This window comes from Silurus meridionalis, chromosome 12, assembly GCF_014805685.1.
Source record: "Silurus meridionalis isolate SWU-2019-XX chromosome 12, ASM1480568v1, whole genome shotgun sequence".
Taxonomy (NCBI): Eukaryota; Metazoa; Chordata; class Actinopteri; order Siluriformes; family Siluridae; genus Silurus; species Silurus meridionalis.
In genome coordinates this window covers 16,809,592-16,834,212 of record NC_060895.1, presented here as the reverse complement: position 1 = coordinate 16,834,212, position 24,621 = coordinate 16,809,592, and the positions used below count along the sequence as shown (strand labels likewise).

The window sequence follows — 24,621 nt, the reverse complement described above, 5'->3', positions numbered from 1 at the left end:
AGAAGCTGGCTGCGTGAGCGAAAAGTGGATTATGTCTTCTTCTTTTTTTCCCCATTCCCTCGCTCATTTGTTGCCAGTCAGCAGTGAGCATGTGTGCTGACAAATAGCACATGATAAATGGTTCATGGCAAACCTCACATTAGGCAGAATTGTAAAACTCTAAATTGCTAGCTGGCTAAGGTGTTAAGCTAAGGCTGGCCGGGCCTAATGAAAATTACAGTGTTGATGCTATAGCACTGTCAAAATCAAGCTAAATACTAAGCAGGCTAGGCCAAAATGCAACGGGGATCCCCACACGGTTAAGCTCAATTGCTGATTCTAGCGTTTGGCAGAGAGCGGCTTCGTTAGCATGCAGGTTTATCCTGCTTCCAATGGGAAGAAGAGGAAGGACATCCAGGATATCATCTCTGAGCCTGTCACTGTCATCATTTATCATTATAATCAGCTTTTAGTTTTCCTTCACTTCACCATGAGTTGCAATCATGACGAACATACATTCTGGTCTGTCCATATACAAATGTACACCAAAAAATAATAGCTGGATGAGAATGATGATGGTGACAGAAAAGATTCTGCCCATTGACATGCAGGTGGTTGTGGTAAAAGAGGCAGATGTAGAGGACAGGGGGGTATGGAGAATGATCTGCTGTGGCAACTCTTAATGGGATAAGCTGAAAGAAGAAGAAGAAGCAGGATTTAAAAAAGTGCAAAAAAAAAAAAAATCTAGAAGTATTTCCGAATGTTTTGCTTTGGTAGATCGCTAATTTAATAAGTTAAGCTAGTCTAATTTGCTGAAGGCATGTACATCAAAAAAGTGCCACAAATCACACCGAGGGAAAATAAACACAATCTGATTATTTAACGTAAAGTTGTACTGCTAACAAACTAGTGTTTTGGTGTAAAAAAAAAAAAAATGTTAAGGTAGAAAATCATCTGCAGTTGGTACATTATACTCTAAAATGCCTTGATGAGTGAGCATCCAAACTAGTTATCTCATTTAAAATGCCTCTAAGATGTAAGCTCTATGCTAATGTAAGCGCTAGACTTTTTCCCAGCGGCATGCTAAAGTCGAAGATCTTATACCTTCCTGAAAATAAGACTCTTCAATTTCAGTATAAATGTATAATTTTTTTTCTTATCATTAATTTTTTTCTAGTTTAAAGTCATTTGTACATAACTGCATGAGTATAATTGAGTGCTTCTATAAAAAAAAATTCGCAAAGGAGCTTGTTCCAGTTTTCTTGTTACGCCTAATGAATGAAAAGTGTCACATTACACAAAATTATTTCTGCTACAATGCGAATTAGGCCAAATAAGACAATGGGTTTTTCGAGGCTCTTTTGGGGGTCTTTGTTATACCACCCCCCTGTATTTACAGTGGCTAATTTGAGCACCGTGTGTTTGCCAATACGGATTCCTCCTCTGTTAGGCACCCAATTTTATGCCCTGGTTGCACAGTTAGCGCTCTTATTAGGATGGGTCTCTCTGCGATCGCTTTCCAATCTCCTGGTTGGCGGGGTGCCGTATCAGGCTAATTTAAGGGAATTATTCTGATTGTTTCCATAACGCTGATCAGATTATCACCCAGCGGGACCCACTTGCCCCAGCCCACTAGCTTTAGTCTTACATCCATTCTTTCTTTCTGCTTTATTTATTTATTTATTTATTTATTTATTTATTTATTTTCATTTTTGCCTCGCTCAGAGCAGACAGAACGTTTCTAGGTGAGAAGGATTAGTAATGCTTCTCATCCAAAGATTTTTTTCTTTGGTGAACCTAGCTATGATTTATATACATAAATAATTATAACTGTGCTTAATGTGCTATAAATAATTTGTTGATAACTTCTAATCATGTAATGCATGTGTCACTAATCATTGTAATGCCATATACGGTTCAAACTAATTAATAACTTGTGACTGATTATAAGGGCTCTGTAATATTTAATAAGAATTATTGTATTTAAGTATTGTAAACATTTTAATTGTCATTATGGGGTACACTGTGTGTGTTTGTTTATTTATATATATATATATATATATATATATATATATATATATATATATATATATATATATATATATATATATATATATATATATAATGTATGTGTGTGTGTGTATGTATGGACTTTATTACTAGCATTTATGTTTTAAATATATGGAAATATATAATATATACACAGAGTGGAGAGATACATTATTAACATTTATAAGCATGCTTATTACATGGAATCATATTATATTCATAAAAAGAATTCAATATTATTAACTATTATTAAAAACTGTTCAAATCATGAGGTGATCCTGAAGTGCTCCACATTCAACTCTAATATAGTTTGCTTGTCATTTATTTATCAAGCACTCATCCTATATATTTTGTGTAATGTGCTCTAATTATTTCATCATTAATTAAAAAACTTCAGTAATGTCTTTTATATCTGTATAAATTGTGATTTTGTAATTAAATTTGAAATAGTGTTTCCAGATTACATTACATTACAAAAATAAAGTTAATAGTGTCTTACAACTTATAATGAGGAATAATTTAACACATCATTCACTTTATTGAAGCACTAAGTGATGTTTCTGCAACTGTTAATAAATACAAGAAATGTTTTATGATCTGTCTGCCTTTGTGGCCAGAAAGTAAGAGTGCACTATTACAAAAACTGGAGACTGAAGTTAGTAAGGTGTAGTTTAATATCATGTGTATTTTGAGATGTTTTACTGTACACAGTGCGCATGGATAAGCAGTGTACCAGTATTCTGAATAAAGTGGTCAGTGAGTACAAGTTAATCAATGAATTATTTAAAGGCCAGTATTAGAGCTTTATGAAGCATTATTTCAGTTTATAATTCTTACAAGCTTTTATTACCGACTTGCAAAAGATCTTTTTCACCTCTTCCTGAATATCACATTAAACTCTTATCTTTTTCATTTTCATTATCGCTCCTCTTTATTTTCTTTCAAACCAGGATGCAAAGCAGTCATCAGCAGGCAGCAGAGGGGAGGGAGTCATTCATATTGATTTGATGTCGATCACCAGCCTCAATGCTGTCTATAACCGTCATAACAGCTTCTCTGTGTGTTTGTTCAGGGAGTCTTGTGTCCCTGCCAGACCTACAGCACAGTCCAAGAATCATTTCAGAGATCAATTGCACAAACTAAAGGGATGCTGCCTAACTACCTGATGGTCACACACCTCCATTCCAACACAAATCCGCTTGATATGTTGAATATGTTGAACATCTTGTTTACCTGGAGATAAATGAAAGGAATTTTTTTCAATGAGCTTAACATTTGATGTATTTCCTTCCGCACAATTGCTTGCATTTCGGCAGCAATACTGGATATGATCCTGTATCTACCAAGCATCGGTGACTTCTAGGTATCAGTGTCTAGTATCTAGCTAATCAGAATTTTGCCCACCAGGTACAGACTTAATTAAGAAGAAAGAAAAAAATATCAAGTTGAAGGTTTCTGGAGCTTTATTTATTTATTTATTTATTTATTTTTACCTAGGTTTCGTGTATTTTCCTTTTCCAAACTTGGCCATAGTGTTGATGGGTGTCATGTAAAGACTACGCTTGGCTCGATTAAACAGAAAATGCTAAATGACGTCATGTTTTCGCTCTCCTTATTCTCAAAACTGTGCTGCCCGAGGCGTTCTGGCGGCTTTCTGCGAGTTTGACTGATCTGACAGTTTGATCAATGGTAGCTTTTCTCTCCTCCATGGCCTCGGCTTGTTCCTTCAGAATGGCCTAACTCATTACAGTAATGAACTTTATAATTACTTTGCCTCGCTGAGAGGAACGAGTCTCATTTAATAAGATGTGATTGCCCTTTATTTCATTTACTTAGCCTCGATGCTTAACTTGTGGCCATTTTCCATCTCGATAAACTCCTTATCCTTCTAGCAGTCAATATCTCTCCATTATCACGCAGAGCAGGTAGACGGAGGCCTCATCTTGCACCTGAAGTTTAACATGTGTGTTTTAAAATCTAAATCATGCTTGCCGCTAGCTTAAACTTTTACCTGAACTTTGCTAGGTCGTGTCGGTGTCGAGTCAGGGGAAATCTTTTGGCGATTTTTTGCCTGTTTTTTTTACCACAGAACTTTGGCTGCTTGTGGATTTACCCTGAACTGTTCAAATCCTTGTGTCTCCATACACACACCGACAACATTACATGCACAGCAATGATGTGAATAAAAGAATTTGATGTGACTTAATTTTTTTTTAATTCATCCTTACTCAAGCATATCACTTTTTTTAACTGATGTTTAAATTATGAATGTAGTGGCATTAAACCGTCATTTATAATAGAAAAAAGCCATCACTTCCAGGCTTGAATGATAAGCAACATATCAATAACAGTAAAACCATTATTTAGGTTCGTATAATCAGTAATATAGAAAAGCTTTTGTTTTGTTAAAAAATTTACATTAATGAAAGGAGTCTAACATTTCAGCATTTTATAACAATGAGAAAGCAGTTTTTCACAATGAGAATTTGCAAGGATGAAGCTTAGTGCATTGTGAACAACAGGCTGTAGCTATATTGTCAAGGAAAACAAGTTGTTGGAGTGTTTTACTCTTTAGACATAAACATGGTGATGTAAACCTAATTTCACTGTACTTGTATAATGACTATAAAAAATTTACTAGACTCTGTTTGGTATAATAACTTACTAGTTATGTATAAAGTAATTTAAATTAATCCAATAAATTCTCTGTTTTGAGTGTGTATGGGCCATAGGTATGTTTTTCCAGATGCATATAAATGATTTATTTGGCACTTAATGTAACCAGGCTTCAAATTACATGCCAGAACTACCCTTTACACCACTTATATGTATTTTTTGTGCTTGATTTGGTAGTATTGCATTTCATTAGTGCTAACAGACAAATTTAAACCGTAGATGTCTCCATATGATTTTGTTTACTGCTTATGGAGATATCCCATCTGTTCCAAAACAATCATTGCATACAGTATGCAGAATAATACATTTACAGCTGGAAACAGAAATGTCATTTTTTTTGTGTAATTGGGGCTCCGTAAACAGGAAAGTGGTCGTAGCGAGGAGTTGGAGGTTGAGAGAGAGAGAGAGAATTTCATTTTCTCCCTATTTAGAGTTGCCAGGCGGCATTAAATAAGGATCCAGTTGCACTGCATTGTATTCAGCCTCCTTAATTAACACTTACCAGTATAGCTATAAGGCAACCTCATTCTTGCCTCTGAATAATAGAACCATTACAGTTGTGAATTTATGGACAATGATTCTTTTTTCAGTCAAAAAAAATATCTTTTTAGAGTCTTTCCTTGCAGCCCCATTTCCAGTAGAGGGAAAGCGAAGGTTTGATGCTGTGAGAAGAGCTGTGCAGCTTTAAGATCAGTCATGTGCCCTGGTTCAGAATGAGTTTTGGCTTATATAAAGAATTAACTGTAGCAGGGTTGCTCTTTACGTATCCCTATCTAAGTCTCTAGTGGGAAAGACAAGTTTGTTTGAATTATATAGAATGATTAATGATTTAATTGATATATTTTTAGAAGATTTTGGACTAAAAACACATGGTTTGGTGCTGTATAAGTCGTGCAACAAGTAAAATTGTTTGTTCACAAAATGGTCTGATTTTCTGAATGTCTCTTCAGTAAGACAACTGTCTAACCTCGATCCTCTGTGCATGAGCACAATCCAATCCGTCTGAGACTAATAAGAAATGTCCAAATCTATATGCCAAAGGCAAATTTCTTTTACAGATTTGGTTTTGATGGCTGTGTTATCATGGTTATGGAAAACCTTTTAAATACCCATAATGACTTTTATTTAAGGATTATTTTATACTAGAATTTTCTGCCTGATGCCTGCCAGGATGGTCCACAGCTCTGACACTCTACAGCCACTGAGCAATCCTCCATCCATGCAGTTCTGAGATTTGGCCCGTGGGTGTCTCTCTTTTTCTTTCCAAACGTCGGTTTTGACTGAGTTCTCAGGCCGCGTCACATTTGCGTGCCTCGTTCTCAGTCATGCTGGTTATCAGCAAACAGTGTGCTCTTGACTACCACTGCAGCCCAAAGCATGTCCCTGTAGTCATTTTGTACATACATCTTTTAGATGACAGGATTTAGGGGTAAATAAAAACGCTAATAACAACCGCGCATGTGTATTTTGTCTACTAATGCGAAAGCTCTTCATTTTCTTTTCTGGTTGCTCCAGTGGAACGCAGGGCTGGAGTGGATCTTGCTGCTGGTGATTGTTCTTGAGCTACACAATTATCTCTAGATGCAGCCACCCTTCTGTCCAAAAGGTGGTGTAGAGTTATGACCATTCTTGGTGCTAACTCTGGAGCGCTAAATGAAAAGACACTGGGTTAATCCTGCACAATTTGAAGGGGTTCTAAGAACTGCTTTGCAGTGTGTCACAGGTAGTATTGAAATCGACTCTCACACACTTATATGAGCAAGTTTTAGGACAGAAACCAACAATATTCAAATTCAGCTCAGATCTATTTTCATTTTTATGTGTGGCAGTGGCTCATCTTCTGTTTCTGTAGGAATTCTTTTGACATACTGCAAATGTTCTTTTCCAGAATATTATTTTTCCCTGATGCATTTTTTAGAACTGCATGCATGCAGAAAAGTTTTGATATAGAGTAACATTATTGTTATATCAGTAACTCCTTTTGTTTTTGTTTTTTTTGTAAAACTCCCGAGTACACTTTGAGTACAAATAACGGCGAATAGGAAGCGATTGTAATCATAGTGTTTCTAATAAATATTCAATTTATTTTAAGAATTTATTTGGATGATGTGCCCATATTTAACTGATTTCACTTTTTAGGGTTTACCATACATATAATTTGAAAGGTGTGAAAGATATTTCCATTATGGGGTGAACCACTGTGACTAGCAAAAAGGAGAAATGCCTTTTGTGCAGAATGACAATAAATTGTTTATGACGATTACGATGGATTATGGATCACTGTAGAAAGTCGCAGATTTCTTTTCTCTCTCGTTCTGTCTCCCTCTCTTTTTCTCTCTTGCTGTGTTTTTCTCTCAGCGAGCATGAAATGAATCTGAATTCGAGCCAGCAGGTTCCTCTCCTCTCTCCTCAGTGCTGCTCTCTCCAGACCCTCTTTCATCCAGACAGGACTGTCAGCTTCAGTCCCGTAGCTTGCGGACCACATGAGCCCTGGAAGGGCACCGGACGGCCTTTAGACCCCAGCAGCAGGGCAGTAGTTTGCCAGTGGGTACACTGTGGGGGCTCGGTGTGCAAGGTCAGCCAGGCTTATCTTGGAGGAGTGGATTTATGCAGGAGGGGAGACATAGAGGGCTGCCTCAGAGTGCTTCTGAAGAGTGGCTTTAGCCAGAAGCTCCTTGCCTGTCCTATTAAATCTCTAGTTCGTTCTGTTTCTCTCAGACCGGTTCGCCTTTTTCTTTATACCTCGCTCTTTTTATAAGCAGGTCAGGATATAGTATTTCACTTGGCATGGCTGTTAGACGCAGTGTGCCTTGAGCTCACACAATTGTGGAAATAAAAAAATATTAGAAACCTCATTCTGCAGTTTACAACTATTTTCTTGCTCAAAGACCACTGGCATGACAGCTTTTTTGAATAAATTGCTCTGTCCTCTCATTTTTTCCTGCCAGCCATGCTGTAAATAAGAATTAAAATGATAATATAAGATTGAAGTGAAAGAAACAGACCAGCCGCATGTGAATAATTCAATGATAAACTTTTTTTTTTTTTATAGAATGTACTTAAATAACTAAAAGCCAATACATTTGCTGTTTTTGCTGATCTGCTCATAAAGTTGCTTGAGAAAAGTTTAAATAAATTGGAAGGAGGTAAAAACAAGTGAATTGAAACTAATATAAACTAAACTCAACAAATACACATGACCTCAGATTCTTGTTTTTTCTTTGAAAGTTCTGTTTGATAGCAAACCAGTTAAAGCAGTTGAAAAGCAAACTGCAAAAGACTCTGTATATTATCAAGGCACCAGATGGAGGTTACTGGAGATGAAATGGTGTAGTGGCTGAGATCTGTATATATTCGCTTTGTGCATTTGTTTTTGTAATTCATATTATTTTAAAAAATTTTAAACAGTCATTACTTTTAGTTATTTTTTGTGCTGGAATAGATTCTACCTAAATATCACAAAATTGTGAATGTTTTAGTCAAAATCATCAGACGCACTATCCTAACACACATGGCTTAATTATTTTTGTTAATGACTAACACCTGTTATTGTCTTAATTAGAGTTTTAATTAAATTCCTTTAGTCATTATTCATAATGACCACTATGGATTTAATTATGTGAGTGTTTTGATTTACATTAGTGATTAAATTGTGGTAATTAGATTTTTATTTGGAAAACATTCTATTCATTTTTTTAACTAGATTAAATCAAAAGTTACTGTTTAAACTTGCACATTGTTCATTTTGTCATATTTCTCCCAGATTCTGTTCTTCATAGCAGGGGTCACGGACAGAAGGCCAATTTAATAATAAATTATTTATTTACTCATCCTGAAAGAAATAATGTTTCAAAAAAGCCATTGATGATGATTAGGGTTTTCTGCTAAAGCCCCTCTGTCACCCTGTGAGATTTGTAAGTGACTTTCAGGATAAAGGGGCTGAGCTGAGAAGGATGGGAGTGGAGCTAATTCAGAATCCAAAAACTATTCACAGAATCTTCAGATTATATAATTATTACAGCACTAGAAGCAGGTTTGAAAGTTAAAAACAACACCTTTTAATATAAACTCTAACTCTAATAGGATCTCGTCTAGTACTTTTTCTCCTTTCTTTTTTCCTGGCCGCGGTGTTCGATGCTAGCCTCGTGTCACGCTGACTCTTTCCGGCTTCACCACGCCACGCCACATTGCTCTGGCACGGAAATTGAAATAATGATAATGTGTCCCTTTGACTGCATCAAAGTATTGCCACTTCAAAAAAAAGCCGGGAGGCATGAAATGCAAATGACAATGTGGAGCAGATGGATCGAGTGCCATCGCCTTGCCCCCACTGAATCTTAAAGGAGGTGCTCAGTGTGTGTGTGTGTGTGCATGCATGTGTGCAGGGTGTCAAGGGGCGTTTGCAGGTCGTCCTCGTCTCCTCAGTGCTCAATTGGATCATATCTGATGTGGTATCCTAAATTGTGTCTGGCAGTGAAAATGTACCTAGGCACAACTCTTGCTTTGCACGTTCTGTTTTTGCACATTGAGGTCATTAACCCCCTAATGGAGCCAGCAGCAATTAGCGGCTAATCAGACTTCTGTTTTGACTGCCTGCTTTACAGTTTAGATCCAGCCAAGACAACACTTTCTCTGTTGGATTACCTCCAGATTGTGTGTGTGTGTGTGTGTGTGTGTGTGTGTGTGTGTGTGTGTGCGTGTGCATATGTTTGTTTCTCAGATTGTGTTTGTGATTATAAATGCTGCTGTTTGAGCATGCATATACTGTATACAGTAAAAGGTCTACACAGAATTAGAAACATTTCAAAGGAAAATACAAAAAAGCTACAATAACCAAACTATACAATGATTAAAAATAAAAGAAAGAAGGCGCCAAAGTGTCAACAACAGAGACAGGACATCCCTCCATATTTCTCAAACTACAAGAAAACCACCTAAGAGAGGGCTTATGGGCTATTTGGTAGGGTGACAAGATGGAAGCCATATGTTACCAAAAGAAAAATTAACTAAATGAACCCAAACAGCTTTAAAATGTTTGGTGGCAAAAAATACAAATATAAATAACACCACCAAAAGAACACTGTACCCATGGTGCAGCATGGTGGTGGCAGCATCATGTGTAAGAGCTGCTTTCAGTCAGAACTGGGGCTTTTGTCAAAGTTGAAAAAATCATGAAAAGCACCAAATACCACTAATCGATTTTAGTACAAAACCTCCAGGTGTCTGCTAGTAACTTGAAAAGCATGAAAAGGATTCTCACCTTTCAGAACGACAATGACCCAAAGCATGCATCCAAATCAACAAAGGAATGGCTTAATCGAAAGAAGATCAATGGTTTTAAATGACCTAGCCCAGACCTAAATCCAACAAAATATCTTGTAGGATGACCTAAAGCGAGCACAGGAGATACTATTACAATTGGATGGATCTAGAATGTTTTTGCAAAAAAAAAAAAAGTGGAAATTAATGGCAAGTCAAGTCATGCCATTCTGAGACTCTTAATCAAAAAGTCTGAGTGGTGTAATAAAATCAAAGGTGCTTCAACAAAGTATTAGTTCAGGGGTGTGCACACTCATGACATTGGGTTATTAAAAGGGTTTTTCCCCAAAAATATTCAAAATTAATTTTTATACATAATTTCAAATTTAGAGGATTAAAAATGTTCTGATCTGACATCTTGTCTTGTTAAAGGTTTTTTTTTTAATATATCACAAAAACCTTTCCTGGAGTTTGTTTTATATCACTGTATATTCATGTATATGGTGTGATAGTTTTATTTGTGGTCCTTGCTGTTCTCGTTTAGCTAAACAAAAGCTAGCTGAAATTTTGCTTGACTTTAGCACAGTCATTGTACATGAGAAGCTATCTTCTAGTTAGCATGACATAACTTATTAACTAACTGACCAACCGACTAATATTTAATTTTTATTTAATTTAATAAAATGTAATAAACTAATGCTATGTTCAGACTGAGCACCATGTTTACAGTGACATTTCCAGATGTGCTGCACTTTTCATCGTTATAATTCTCATAGCTTTGGGGTCACTAAAATGCTGTTGTGCAAAAATTGTTGTTTTTCAGTCATGGAATTTAGCTTGCGTTTGATAAAAAGTCATTTTTGTTTTATAGCATTTTATTCTTGCTCATTTGACAACATATCAATAGTACAGCTAGATGTTTTCTATAATTTTGTCTTACTGCATTTGTCCCTATACTTTTCCCTTGTCCATATTAAAGACAGACATTTCTAAATGGCTAAATCATAACTTAGTGATTTATAGCTAGCGTCTGTGCTTGTTGTTAATTTTTCCATTTCTGAAGCAGTTTTCTCACCATGATAACTACCAGACTGTTTAAAAAATATTACCTGGTTCCCGAATAGTAAAATTGTTATATCTAGCATATACTAAATGGCAATTGGTATGTTGATACCTGACCATTACGCTCATATGTTTGTTGACAATACCATTTCAAATTTAGTTTCACTTTACTGATATAACAACCATCACTGTTTTTAAAGGATTGAGTTTATTTAGACAGAAGCACATTAGTGAGATCAGGTGCTGATGGCAGGTGAGGAGGTCTGGGATTCACTTGGTGCTAGGTTATTCCCAGCTTCGGAAAACCATATCTTCATTAAACGCAGTTTGTACACATTGTAGTGCTGAGGCAGGTTTGGGTCTCTTCGTTCCAACGAGGAGAAATCTCCTAATTCAGATTCTATGCTTCCATTTTTTGTGGAAACAGTTTGGGGAAGACCCACATATGGGTTTGGAGGTCCAGTGTGCACATGCTTTAGTCCGTAGAGTTTAATTAGTATATGGAAATATATCAGGTACATAGAAATATTTTGCAGATGATTATATACAAATAAACTAAGCCTAGTATCTGAATATATTGTGCATTCTGTTTGTAATTTGATGAAGGATTCACACCTTCATATCTGCCTTAATACACACATACATTTCTATACACATTTTCATATTCTGTTTCTTGTCCTTTTTTTTTTTTTTTTTTAGAAAACTTTTCAGTTCCATGTATTTTATGTGAAATGGAAATATCTTTTGTAACATCACAAGTAAAAAAGGATGAGAAAATAATGTATGACTGGTTTGTTCAGAAAAAGTGGGTGACAACGAAACAAGCAAGCAGACACAGTCTATATCCATATCATTACATATGACATGATTTTATTTAATGCTGTTTCTCTTGGTGCTTGAAGACAAACAACAGAAGATATTTTGCGGTAGGGGGAGTCTATATGCTGCTGTTTATGCATGTGTGTGTGTGTGTGTGTGTGTGTGTGTGTGTGTGTGTGTGTGTGGCAGAAAAAAATCATCACTGCCACCAGTAATGACAACAACCACAATGAGAATAGTTTTTATAAATAATTGTTGAACTTTATGGAATTTGATCAGGAGCACAAAAGTCCAATAAACAGCGCATAAATTCAGTGGGAGTGTGTAAGTGTTGGCTTTTCATGTATATGTGTTGTGTGTGTTTAATTATTGCTGTGGGAGAGGCATGGGGTGCTGAGGTTGGAAGTGAGAGTAGTTAACCAGCACTAGGCTCTGAACCGGCCTGTCAGGAGAGGGCTATAGTGCATTAAACGGGAGGCAGAGAGAAACAAATTATCCTGGTGTCTTTGTGTTGTTCTTGTCTTTCTCACACTCTTGGTGTTATATATTTTCACACCTCAGTGAATCCACCCTGCACACACACTCACACTCACACAGTCACACATATACACACACACACACACACTTACACATACACACACTCCCCCACTCCAGCTCTCTCATGTGCCTTATCATTCTCTCTCTCTCTCTCTCTCTCTCTCTCTCTCTCTCTATATCGCTCTCTTTCCCACTCTCTCTTCATCTATGTCTTTGGCTCACTCTCCGTTGTTCTCTTTCTCTTTCCTTGTGCAGCCTATCTCTCTTTTTTACTCTCTCGCTTTCTGTTGCTGCACTCACGCGTACACTTTCTTTTTCATTCTCATCTAGCACTCCATCTCTACCTCCCTTTCTCTCCCTCTCCCTCTTCCTTTCTCTCTCTCTCTCTCTCTCAGGTCATGTTGCAGCAGCTCCAGTAAAAATAATAGGGCGGAAGGCGTGAGGTTGTTATTTGCATAGAAATAGCATGACGCCCCAGGCAGCTTGGGAGAAGGACACAGAGATCATTTGTCTAAAATTTTAATGAAAACTTTTGCTGAGACAGAGATTTTTTTTTTCTCCCCCACACCTACCACCCCATCCCCATTTCCCTCCCCTTCCGCCTTCCCGCCTTGCTTCCCTTCAATCGTGCCTGTACAGCGTTCACCCCATCCCGTCTTCTCTTTCCCCATGGTGAATTAACGCAGCTCGATTTAAAATTAGATGACACATCGCAAATCGTTGCATGCTAGGACGCAATAACATGTAAATTTCAATTTGCAGACTGTAATAGAAGTGTGTGTTGTAGCACTGCTTGCTGAATTGGGGGTGTAGAGGGGTGAAAGAAGGTGGGGTGTTACATCATGTGCTGGTCACAAACATCCCGGTCCAGAGCTTTTTTTTTTTTTTCAGTGGACAGAATGCATTATAGATAGAGCAGAGTCATTTTTCATTTTGGTAAACACACTACAATAGCCACATATTCTCCCAGTGATGGCTGGGGATTAGTAGCTGAGTCTAGGAATCATATAGACATGCTTGTCATGACTTCTTTGGCAAATATTGAGCTTGGGCCAGGATAGGACAACGGTAGATAAGACGTTTTAGATTAAATGTATGAGATATTACACCGAATGTTTGTTTTCAGTTGTTTTACAGTATAGGCTTAAATTATTGGGTCACTTGTGGATTTAAGTAGTCGAATTTTCATATTTCTTTTCTAAGGCACACTATAACTTTTAGGATACAAACAACTGTCACTGGGTTAACTATACTACACTACACATCTGTTGTTTCTTTAGTCCAGAGGTCTTTCAATATTCATTTGGAACTTGATCAGTGCATGAAAAATTCTAGCAGTTCAGCAACTCCATTTTAACAAATAAAAACAAAACATAAAACCATGATCTCTGTAGCAGTTCCTTTGTTGAGAATTGCTGTGGCCAATCATGTGTTAATGTAATTTTTTTTTACCAGCCATCCATCAACCATCATCAAATAAAGGTTTTTCCAACAGAAAGATGTTTTTATTTACTATTTTTGATCTCTTTAGAAAAATATAGCATATATGTAAATACACTATATTGCCAAAAGGATGCGGACACCTGGTCATAAGTATGGAATGTGCTTTTTGAGCATTGCATTCCACATTTAGTTCCAGTTTGCACTTATAATTCCCTCCACTCTTCTAGGAAGATGTTTCATGTTCAATAGCATTGAGATCTATAGCAGGCCACTAAAGATGATGCTCTCCAAAATATTATTATACAACATCCAAAGATATCCTATACAATTGTCTGCCTCCAGCTTTGTGGTAACAGATTGGAGAAGAACCAATAGGCTCTTTTTTTTTTTTGGCAGGAAAGGTCAGGTGCCCCAATACCTTTGTACATATAGTGTATCCACATATCCACAAACAAACCACTAATGCTAAAGCATTGAAAGGTAAATGATTTCACCAGCCATTAGTCCATTTAATATAATCTATTTATTCTTTTGCCAAAAAAAGTGAATGTTCTTTAGACTAGAAAAATCTTTATTTTCCTTGAGAAACTTTTGGAGATTTTGGTTAATACTAGAAAGAATGATTAGAACTAGAATTATTTCCCACTATTTCTGCATTATATGAAAGATACTTTGTGGCAAGAAATGTTTATAGAGTTCAGTTCTAGTTATAGACACCCACAAAAATGATTAAAGTACCATTTTAGAGCTCCATAAATGGTTCCTTTATGGCATTACTCTAATAAACCCACCTTGAATAAGTTTGGAAATTTAAAGTAACATAACAGATGAAGTACCACTGCTGAACCGTTGAGAAAGCACTGACATTGTTTATACCTTTTGGGAACAAAAGAGTGTTGCTTGAGTTTGTTGGAAAAAAAAACTCTTTCCACACTGCCCTAGCACTAGCGCCCCTGGTGTGTGTGTCTCCTCTTTGCGCTGTCCTTGGCACGGTGTGTGTGACAGCAGAGGCTCGGCTGGCTGTCTGAGTGCCTGTGTGGCTGATATGCTTGGACAGGCTTGGGGCAGCATGCCAGGCCTGTGCTACTGGCCCCCTCTGACCTGCTGACACACAAACTGATGCCATCCACCTCACTATAACTCCACAATACACACACATACACACATAGACATGCAGCATGCAGGGTCGGTCCTGTACACAGTGTACAGAGAAGAGTTTGACTTTTGGCCCAGTCTGTGTTCGTGGCTCAAGGCTCAATGTAGAACCTTTCATGGACCACTGTGTAGTATGGAAATTAGACAACTGGATTTGTGGGACTTCATGGAGGTTAGTTAGTTAATTATCAGTAGGCTATTTCTTTATTTCATCCTTCTCTTGAATCAAGAATTGCCAACATCATCATTTTTTATGCAAAATTGGGCTAGTTTTGGAAGGTTGTAAGTATATAAAAGGCAAGTTCTTTATATAAATGTCACTACTAAGAATTAGAATTAAACATTCTACAGTATATAGTGGGAAGTAAACAAAATATTTTCTTCAGATATTCCATTGTAATGGCAAGTAAATGGTCTAAATATGATGGAGAGCAGGGAGAGTGAAAACATTGAAGTGATTATGGCCAGGTGATAATACCATGTGATGATTATAATAAGGCATACTGCAAATCATAAACGCGTGCATGCCACCGTTACCTTGACTGCCAGACAGAGTCTGAGAAACACAAAGGTGTTTCATGTTTTTTCTAGGTTCATAGACAGTGTTTGGAGCTCATTTGCTAATCTTGGGATTTAGCAAGCATTTGAGTATGTTTTGGTACTGTTAAATTCCACCAATGTTTTTCCAATGTATATCTGATAAGTAAATACATAAACAAAATACTATTTTTATTTTTTGTAATTTGAATTTGATGTTTATAAGAAAAAAACATGATAATTTTTATCTTAATATGCTTCATCCTTCTCATGCTAACTAGCAAAGGGTTTATAACAGACAAAAGCTATTATACTTTTCTTATGCTGTTTTGTTTACACACACACACACACACACACACACACACACACACACACACAGAGAAAGAAAATTATAATAGCTCTGTAGCATTTTATAAACATAAAAATACAATATAAATAATTGACCTTTTGATGATTTAATGCATATTAGCATGGCTTCTGAGGGATGTCTTGCATTAGAGCCAGTTATAATCCGCCAGACTGCTAACGTTACCTATATCAAGTGAAGTGGCACTAATGATCTCATAAAAGTACGTTTCTGCATTTTTGTATTTGTACTGAGAGTGAAAATAAATTATAAAATGTTACTCAGGGAGTCCATGTCAAATATAAATGCTAATGTCAGTCCGAGTAGACTTATTTTGCCATTCCCTAGCCAGGAAGCTAAACATACCCATTACAGAGACCAGGGATATTATCAAGATATCATTTCCACCTACTTGTTTGTGCCTTGCAGAACATTGAGTGTTCTTGTGTTTCCTGTTCACTTTTAAAGGGCAGTATGTTATTGCTGCATGAGAATATTAGGGATTGTTTCCCCTCTCTCACACCCTGTAACACTGTGATTCAGATCTGCTATTGACCACCCCTTCTTGCTTGCTCCTGAAATCTCCTGCCACACAAACACACACACACACACACACACACACACACACACATGCACAAACACAAAAGCGCTTACAAACATACTGTCCCACTGAGTAGTACGGACTGCCGGGTGCTCCAAGACACTAGCGCAGTGGTAGGCAGCACCCATGCAATGGTGCATTGGGAGTCTATAATACTCTGATGGTCTCCGCTGTGAGGTGCTCCCCATTGTCAGGAGGCTCCATTCACTTAATTAAGAGTAAGGGGTTTATCTTGATCTGGGGACATTTAACACTTCAATGAGAGATACATTGAAAGGGGAAAAAGAGTGAACAAAAGAGAGAAGAAAGTGCCTCTCCCATGGAGGATTATTAATGTGTTGCCTATGTGTGTGTGTGCTTGTGTTTGAGTACTTGTGATGGAGTGTGTCTCTCTTCTCCCTGGCTTTCTGCTGTCAAGGTGACCGTGTTGGCTGCCACAGGCCCCGGGCAGCACTGACAGCTTTAGGAGCGTGACCGAGATTTGTGGCCAAGCACATAACCAACGGAGGTAATAAAAGAATAAATGATGGTTAAAGAGGTTAAAACAAAGGGTGAAGCCGCCACCTCTGCCGCTCTTTGCTAACAAAAACCTCCACCTGGCCTCCAGCCTACCCCTCCCTGAACCCCACTCCACCTTCAACCTGCATCCCATGGCATGATGGGAAGCTAGGTTAATGAGGCCTGCAGGTCAGGGGTCAGACTAGGAGTGGAAATGAGTTCGCTGGCCCCATAGCCATCTTTCACAGGTCTCTCGGTGCTCCTCCAGCACACACACACTGTTGTTTACATGTGAACTCGGCTCCAACCCCCATATAAGCAAAGATACACATTCAGATGCAGTCATTCGGATGTTGTGCCACTTATGTAGAGAGGTGTGTGTTATGGGAAAGTTTGTTAAGCGAGAGTTGCTGCTTCTGTGTGGGAGAGCCAAGAGCCATGACATGAGGCGTGAGAGTATGTGAAGCGTTCAGCTGGTGGTCTAGCTAGACATGGTGGTTATAAAAGACCAATTCTTCCCCGGTATCTTCTGAGACACCATCTTTGATATCAGGTGTCCATCGTGTGAAATTACAATGATTTCTACCTATATGGAAAGAATAGTTATAAGGGTCTATCTGTAATTACACAATTTTTTCTAAGTAAAAGTGAACATATGTTTACTATGGGCCAGTGCCCACAGACGGTATTATTGCTGCCTCACAGCTCCAGGCTCCCTATTTTGATTCTGAGATTTGGCTACTGCCTGTATGTGAAGTTTTCCTCCCTGATACCCCTCATGTCCTCCAGGTCCTACAGTTTTCTCCCACCTCTCAAAAACATGTCGATAATTGGACTGTATACGCTAAATTACCCCTAGGTGTGACAGAGTTTTTGAAGGTATGCCCTGTTTTTGCTTTGCATAGAGCCCCGGGGTCGACTGACATCCTATTTGTGGTATATTCCCACCTCACACACAGTGTTGCCAGGATGGACTCTGGATCTACAACAGCTGTGACCATCATGAAAATTATACCACTTCACATAAATACAGCACAGGTACATTTTTGTTTCTCAAATTCAATCTTATAGCCAAAATACATTTTTAAGGTAGACTTCATCTTGGTCATATAACTAAAGTTACAAAAGGTGTCAGAACAGCCTCAGTGGGGTGTGGGGCTTATTATCTGGCTGGAACAATCTAAAAAGAAGCTTGACAAAGAAATTTGCAAGAGCCACTGCATCATAATGTTTCAAGTCACAGTATTTCGGTGGTCTGTTCAAATTTGCATTGCTATTATATATTTGAAAAAAAAATTCTCTTTTGATGCTATTTGCTGAACTGAAACCCATTTTTCCAGCACAATACAAAAGGTTTCAGATGTTTAAACATTATATTTCTAACAAAAAAATAACAGAAAAAAGTTTGCATGTCAGTAAAGAAAACAACATATTACATAACAGACTACTTTTTGTACAAAATGAAGCTGTTGGGCTTTGCATAAAAAAAAGTTAAAGCAAATGTGAACAGCAAATTCTCCAGAAGAACTTTTGCAGATTCTTTCACTCACTATGGCTTCTCAACAGCAAAGAAAAGACTCTTCCATACTGACCTGTCAATACACAGGAAAGATGGGGAGTCAAGCAAGAGACCACCCCAGTATTAATATACACTGGAGGGTACTTTGCCACCTCTGTGTGACTCGTGGCTGACGGAGTGCTCTTTAATACCCAATCGACACTATTGATGACTCTCCGGACGCAGGGTCTTCAGAGCCCCTGAGCCACCCTGCTGTGTACACTTTATTGATCCTGAGCCCTGGGCGCCGGGCCCTGCTGACATGCACAGCATTGCTGCCTCATAATGGACTGATTACGAGGCAGATTACATCACAAGGACGAGATAGCACAGCCTGGAGGGCTTTTTACTTCCTCGCTGTCTCACCAGGCAGAGGGAGGGGAGAGACATCAAGTTCCATTTATATGGTCGGGTGTTGGAAAAGGCAGCTAAGTTATCAAAAATTTGAAAATGTTTAATTGTTAGACATTTTTATGGTAAAACTATCAGACTTCTTAAAACAAGCATGCCCATCTAAACTTCCCATGAGTCTCTTATGCTCAGTTCTTCCTTCATCATACCTTACCTTGTTAAAATCATTGTTACTGTTACCTGAGCGGTCACAATGTGAGTTTACATAAAAATCTTGAACCTTGAAAATCTAAAGTCAAGTCAAGAAACTTTTATTGTCATTTCAACTCTAAAAAGCTGACACAGTACACAGTGAAATGAGAAAATGTTTCTCCAGAACCCTGGTGCTACATACAACACAGATACAACATACATAACAGAACACAGAGCTAAAGACTAAAGTAAGTTGTCATAGCCACATAAATTGTGTGCAACCTAGTGCAGACAGTGCAAACAGACAATACAAGACAGTGTAGGACAAATACACAAAAACACAACATAGCGACAACCAGTATACCTATTGTATAATATGTTATACAGTACAATGTGCAAAAAAGAGAACTATAAACAAAAGTGAACTTGTAATATATTCACAAAAGTCTGTGCAAAACAGCAAAAGTAACAATCGAGTAGATGTGCTTTGACTACAATGGTTGCAACCTTAACAAAAAGTCAGCAAGTCCATTAGCTGTGTTCTCACATTATATATAAAACACGTTATTCTCTCAAGTCTGAGCTGGTATCTTTATTTTCTCATGATGTGTTTACCTGCAAGGTTACTGCATTCTGGGCTGTTAGGTAAGTTTTGTGTTGCACTTTATTTCGATTGGCATGTATCAGATTCTCAAAAGATTGATTATCTGTCATTTATTCAAGCTAATATGGTGCATGTGTCACAAAATTGGTTCCACTTTAGTGTGTGTCGAAGTGTTTAGTGCAGCAGAAGGTGGAATTCAGTATGAGTATAGAGTGCAAGGTGCAAAGGTCCACCGTGAAGCTCTGAGTTTAAACCTACACACCAAATAAAAGCTTTTGTTTGTGTAAGTCCGTAGGGAATGGGGTTTGTTTCTCTTCTCATTGAACTTACTTGTTTGTCAGATACGTTTAACAGAATAAAAAAAATTAAAACTAATATCCTGGACATGAAATTTGCTTGTCCCAGGAAACCAGGCTACTGATTCCTATACCCCTGCATGGTTTTTAAACTTAGTCTCTCTAACGCTTACACATATCTAGGGACCCAGGATTAGCCAATCAATCGAGGGTGACTGCCGAACAAAGCAAACTATTGTAATACAAATAATTTATATGCAGATTTAATAGCGGAAAATTGGGAAAACTAAAATCTGCCTGAAAGAGAAAATATGTGCTATACATATGTTCACATTTAGTAGTTTCTTTAGCATCATCTGAATAGAATGTTAAAGGACAACATGGACACTCTTTAACCCCCGTTATGATCCAGGTGAATTTACTGATGTAACCAAAAAAACACAAGCTTTAACTTTGGTTGTTTAGTATGGAATGTAGAGTGAGTTACGAAAGGACTGGAATCCGTGCCATCTCTTATGCATCACATTTCCTTTATTCTTCCCTCAACAGTAGAAAGAGAAACAAATTAAATGTGCTTAGTGCTGAGGACATAGTGCAGGTAATTGGACAGTACAGTGTTTCAGTCTCGCAGGTCTGTCTGTAGGGACGTACAGCCCTTTCTTATAGAGTATTTGTTCAATTTCAAGCCCCAACACACCTGACTGCTCTTAACACCTAATGAGCCGTGAGTCTGATGATTTCCTGATTTGCAGCCCTTGTATCTGAAACTTTAGCTGTGTCTAAAATCTTTTAAGAGTATGTTATATGTGGCAGCTTGGGAAAACCATTATTTTTTATATTTTATACTATAGATAGAAACTTTCCTGAAATTCTGTAAATACTATATATATATATATATATATATATATATATATATATATATATATATATATATATATATATATTATTTACAGAATTTCAGGAAAGTTTCTAAATACTATATATATATATATATATATATATATATATATATATATATATATATATATATATATATATATAAAATCAATAAGTAATATAATTAGAGTATGGAAGCATAGACATGACTTTTAAGTAGGCTTAAGTAGGCTATACATTAAATTAGGGCTTTCAAGAGCTGTTTTATTATAAATTATAATCATCCAATTTTTTTTTGTGACTCGTGGATGGATGTGGTAGTACACCATCGCAATCTTTGTATGAAACATATACATTTCTATTTACATTTATGGCATTTGGCAGATACCCTTATCCAGAGCGAATTACATCTGAGCACTTGAGGGTTAAATTCCTGCTCAAGGGCCCAGGAGTGGCAGCTTGGTGGTGCTGGGATTTGAAATCACAACTTTCCAACCAGATGTCATTCAACATTCAAAGTCTTAACCATAAATAATTATTTGTAATTTTTTTTTTTTTTATGTCAGCACACTTATGTAGAGCTATATAAAATTGTGTAAATTAGCACATATTGAACCTGATAGATTTATATATATATATATATATATATATATATATATATATATATATATATATATATATATATATATATATATATACAGTGAGGAAAATAAGTATTTGAACACCCTGCTTTTTTGCAAGTTCTCCCACTCAGAAATCATTGAGGGGTCTGAAATTGTCATCGTAGGTGCACGTCCACTGTGAGAAACATAATCTAAAAAATAAATCCAGAAATCAAAATATATGATTTTTTAACTATTTATTTGTATGATACACCTGAGAAAGTCAATGTTAATATTTGGTACAGTAGCCTTTGTTTGCAATTACAGAGGTCAAACGTTTCCTGTAGTTTTTCACCAGGTTTGCACACACTGCAGGAGGGATTTTGGCTCACTCCTCCACACAGATCTTCTCTAGATCAGTCAGGTTTCTGGCCTGTCGCTGAGAAACACGAAGTTTGAGCTCCCTCCAAAGATTCTCTATTGGGTTTAGGTCTGGAGACTAGCTAGGCCACGCCAGAACCTTGATATGCTTCTTACAGAGCCGCTCCTTGGTTATCCTGGCTGTGTGCTTCGGGTCATGTTGGAAGACCCAGCCTCGACCCATCTTTAATGCTCTAACTGAGGGAAGGAGGTTGTTCCCCAAAATCTCGCAATAAGTGGCCCCGGTCATCCTCTCCTTAATACAGTGCAGTCGCCCTGTCCCATGTGCAGAAAAACACCCTCAAAGCATGATGCTACCACCCCCATGCTTCACAGTAGGGATGGTGTTCTTGGGATGGTACTCATCATTCTTCTTTCTCCAAACACGTTTAGTTGAATTATGACCCAAAAGTTCTATTTTGGTCTCATCTGACCACATGACTTTCTCCCATGACTCTTCTAGATCGTCCAAATGGTCATTGGCAAACTTAAGACGTGCCTGGACATGTGCTGGTTTAAGCAGGGGAACCTTCCGTGCCATTTATGATTTCAAACCATGACGTCTTAGTGTATTACCAACAGTAACCTTGGAAACGGTGGTCCCAGCTCTTTTCAGGTCATTGACCAGCTCCTCCCGTGTAGTTCTGGGCTGATTTCTCACCTTCCTTAGGATCATTGAGACCCCACGGTGAGATCTTGCATGGAGCCCCAGTCCGAGGAGATTGACAGTCATGTTTAGCTTCTTCCATTTCCTAATGATTGCTCCAACAGTCGACCTTTTTTCACCAAGCTGCTTGGCAATTTCCCCGTAGCCCTTTCCAGCCTTGTGGAGGTGTACAATTCTGTCTCTAGTGTCTTTGGACAGCTCTTTGGTCTTGGCCATGTTAGTAGTTGGATTCTTACTGATTGTATGGGGTGGACAGGTGTCTTTATGCAGCTAATGACCTCAAACAGGTGCATCTGATTTAGGATAATAAATGTAGTGGAGGTGAACATTTTAAAGGCAGACTAACAGGTTTTTGAGGGTCAGAATTCTAGCTGATAGACAGGTGTTCAAATACTTATTTGCAGCTGTATCATACAAATAAATAGTTTAAAAATCATATATTGTGATTTCTGGATTATTTTTTTTTTTTAGATTATGTCTCTCACAGTGGACATGCACCTACGATGACAATTTCAGACCCCTCTATGATTTCTAAGTGGGAGAACTTGCAAAACAGCAGGGTGTTCGAATACTTATTTTTCTCACTGTATATATATAAAATACACCTAGTCATGGCTGTGTGATCTGCATTTGTGAAAGAATCAGAAAGAATCAAGAAAAGATAGACTTCCGGTTTATTTCAATAGTTAAGTTGATAGACTGAGTGTATGCATTAGATGGTTTGTAGAGTGTGTCCACTGGACAATCCAAATAAAGAGTTACCAAACTTTCAAACCCATACCTATCCATCAGTATCTCCACTTGATCCCTCATCAATCAGACTGTCTTAGTTTGGGGTTCAGTGACTGTGTAAAGTCACTGGGCTGAAGTTGCAAGCATGCTGAAGTGTACAGTGCCTGGGTGATTGATGGACCGTGCTGATGCTGTGGTGCACCCCACTGCCACTGGCATATGGAGCCTGCATGTCCAAGCAGCTGTGCTCCCACAGTGCCATAGAGAGGGCACAAGGGCCATTGGGGGGGAGAGAAACAACACCCAACTAACACTGTTGTAAAAATGTCCATATCCTAGGTCAGAAGAACTATGAGAACTATTAAGAACCTTGTCTTTGAACTTTACACCAAAACAAATTAAATCTAATGCTGTGATATAATTTTAACAAAACTCTAAGGGTGATGAGTTTTGAGTTTGAGTTGATGGTGCCTGCCTGGCTGTCTTGAATTTGTTATTCAATCTAAGAATTGTGATGTGATGAAGGTCTTAAGCCAAAAATGGAAGCATATCATTTCTGGGATCAGTTTAAGTGTCATTGTGCGCCAGCACTGACAGAAATTAAATGAATTCCCAGCAACTTCTGATAGTAAATAGGCTTTTTATAGGCATTTTATATGATCTGTAAAAAGAAAATCCTCTAGGTATGTGAGGTATAAGATATAAGCAGGGTCAAAGAAACACCAATCCACCAACAACCAATACATAATCAGAATGTACAATATTTGTTCGTAACCTTGACAAAGTTTTACAGTATATTAAGGCCGAGACTAGATGTGTGCATAACTCACCTTAATGCAGGCACAAGCAGTCATAGGTGAAACCCACAGGACAAAGACCAAGATCATTGTGATCAACAAGGGACACTGTATAATGCATTCACAGCATCCTTAGTTAACCTAAAATTGGACTAGTTTGTTAATATATTGGGAAATAAAACCAACTTTATTTAGAGATTACAAAATCCAAGTGGCATGTAGGAATGAAGAAAATAACAGCAGGATTTTCAGCAACATGCCTGTCTTTATTACCTGTCATGAAATTGAGGTTATAAAACTAGAAAACCAGATTTCAAAGGAAGTGAATTAGTGCTATTTTGGCAACTGGATATTTAATAAAATAAATGACCAAAGTCAACTGTGGACTAAGCTTATTTTTATTAATATATTAATATTTTTGTCAAATATGGACATTGTAAGTGTGGATCAAGCTTCTGCAGGGGGACCAACTGCCACCTGAGAGGTACAGTATGTTTGTGGTGGTGGCCTTCTCAGTAAATATACACAATCCATGGTTGGCAACTTTGATAGGGAAATAGCAAGA

General features: G+C 37.6%; 1 long non-coding RNA gene across 2 annotated transcripts in view; it reads left to right on the top strand.

The window, feature by feature from the left end:
- LOC124394363 overlaps window positions 1-17,989 on the top strand; it is a 37,596-nt gene extending 19,607 nt beyond the window's left edge. The window contains exon 3 of one of the 2 annotated variants that reach the window (XR_006927482.1): window positions 17,867-17,989. This is a non-coding gene — a long non-coding RNA (uncharacterized LOC124394363). Of the gene's footprint in view, window positions 1-2,978; window positions 3,504-17,866 lie in introns of those variants that run through there. The other variant, XR_006927481.1, reaches the window with a different exon arrangement.
- Window positions 17,990-24,621: the final 6,632 nt, after the last annotated feature.